The 2,359-nt window shown below is 42.3% G+C and overlaps 1 non-coding gene across 1 annotated transcript; it reads right to left on the bottom strand.

The window, feature by feature from the left end:
• Positions 1–52: 52 nt before the first annotated feature.
• Positions 53–159, bottom strand: LOC111812291. Its single transcript, XR_002817829.1, has one exon. It is a non-coding gene; the product is annotated as a U6 spliceosomal RNA (small nuclear RNA).
• Positions 160–2,359: the final 2,200 nt, after the last annotated feature.

Here is a 2,359-nt window from a genome sequence, read left to right as displayed (position 1 = left end):
TATTGATATGTTGAACTTTAAGTCCCTACATAATATGATAAAAAAACATTTAAAAAATATGGAACGCTTCACGAATTTGCGTGTCATCCTTGCGCAGGGGCCGTGCTAATCTTTTCTGTATCGTTCCAATTTTAGTATATGTGCTGCCGAAGCGAGCACCTACCTGACATTTTATGCCATAGTTAATGCTTCCTTCTGTAGACATTCAGGTCACTACATCAATTGTAACTTACAAATAGTCAATAAGAGTAAGTGAAGTGTTTGTGAGATATTTCAGGAAATAGGAATCATGCGCTAGTTCGAGGGTGGATAGGCTGGTGGGATCTTGTCTCCCTTCTCTCCAACGGGAGCATCCACCTGCTCTGGAGAGGGCTACTCAGGGACCCCTGGGTGGAGGAATCAATTAGAAAAAGGTGGGGATGCCCAGAAAGGTAATTTCTATTGAATTCCAGGTTATCTCAGTCAAAGACTCTTATTCCTTTAGACTGTGCTTCATTAGGTACCAGAAAGATGTTTGATCCTTACATGTTAAAAAGAGCCATTTAAATGAAATGAAGAGGAAAGTATCAACTGTGATGCTAGTTTATAACTAAAAAGATGATGTAAAAAGGAAAATGGTAAAAATGTCTTATGTTTAGATTTGGTTTACATTGAGAAGGTCATTGTTATTTAAGTTTTGAAATGTAGATGTGAGCAACAGGAGAACCAGGCAGTTCAGCCTGGCCCACCATTGGTGAAAGTAAGATTTCCCCTTTTTGCCTTTCTAGTCTAGAGGGTGTAGACTTCTAAAACAGCTATAAACCATGCCTCTACAAGGCTACACCCATTCTTAGCTGGGTTTCTGCAAGCTCCTCAAGGACAATACCTTTAAAGAAGTAAATAGGAAATTCGGAACTTCCAGAGTTCATGTGCCCTAGATGACCCTGATAAGTACATTGATGTCTTTTAGAGGATTTTTTCAGACTTATGAACTAGATTGGAGAGATGTAATGTTAATCTTAAACCAAGCTTTGACTTCTATGAAAAGCAGGCAGCCTTATAAGCTGCTATTACATTTGGAGAGGCATATTATATTGTTATAAGGACTTAAAAGATGAACAACCAGTAGAATTACTGGGGCCGGGGAGATGGCTCAGTGGACTAAGCACTTCCCTGGCAAGCACAAGGGCCTGAGTTCAATCCCCGGTTCTGCCAAAAAAAAAAGAATTACTTGTTCCTACTGGAGCCCAACCAGTCAGAGCCCTGCTGCTAATAGCCAGGCAGAAGAGTGGAAAAGACATTTTCTTTCAAGTGTGTATTGTTCAAGGTCTAAGAACTAGAATCAATCCTTCATTTATTAAATGTTAGCTATTTATCAGGAAAAAGATGAACACCCCTCTGATTTCTTAAAATGTTTAATAGAGGGACTGGTCAAGCATACTTTGTGAGATGTTAATTCAATAGACAGACAGATTACTCTGTAGATAAGTTCAGGAGCTACAAAAGATAGCTTTTGCTCCAAACAACTCATTTGATACTTTGGTAAAAACTGTTTAAGTGTCCTATAATTGGAACTGGGAGAAAACGAAGGAGAGAAAGCAAAGAGATCAAAAATGGCCGCCATTATTGTGACCTCCAAACAGACTCTATGTCTGACTCTCTTGGCTCCAAGAAGAGCTCAACAATGATGACGTTCATCTGCTACTGCTGTCAGAAGCCAGGCCAGCATAAGAGGGACTGCCTTAAGAGGCTCACAAGCCATGTCCTGACTGCCAAGGCAGCCACTAAAAGTGAGACTGCACTCTGAGGTGGAGGCCCCAGAGCTCAGACTCAGCTTCCCAGGTGGTCCAGTAGGACTGAAGGGCCCTGGGCCTCCCTCTTCCCTCTGGCCAGACTTACCTCTACCTGCCGTCTCCACAGAGAAGCCCTGAGTAATTATGACTATAGGAGGGAAAAGAAACCCAGCCTATTTACTGCTGGACATTGGCACAGGTCTCTTTGTCCTTCTCTAACTCTGACTTTCCTTCTAGTCATCATGCTGCAGGCAGCCGAGTTAGACAGAAATATTATAGACAGTCAGACAGGGCCAGGCCCTCAAGGAGACAAGATGACTTTGCATAACATCATGTACCTCAGTAGTGTCCCAAATTTTCTGATCAAGAAGATTATGGGGCCAAAGAGGAAAGTGATCGACGATGTAGAGTGTGCCTAAGGAGAGTCACATGGGGAAAAAACACTCTGTCAGGCTTTCACAGAGAACACATTGGCCAAGCAATGGCCATGACTCATCCACATGGCTGCACTGACAAAGGTTCTACAATCTGAGGTACAGGATCTCAGGATAAATCCTGAGGGCATTTCACTGACCTTCTCAGACCAA

The sequence above is a fragment of the Octodon degus genome, unplaced genomic scaffold (genome assembly GCF_000260255.1).
Source record: "Octodon degus isolate 3935 unplaced genomic scaffold, OctDeg1.0 scaffold00119, whole genome shotgun sequence".
Classification (NCBI taxonomy): domain Eukaryota; kingdom Metazoa; phylum Chordata; class Mammalia; order Rodentia; family Octodontidae; genus Octodon; species Octodon degus.
The sequence above is the reverse complement of the archived record's forward strand: the minus strand, read 5'-3'. Positions and strand labels throughout refer to the sequence as shown.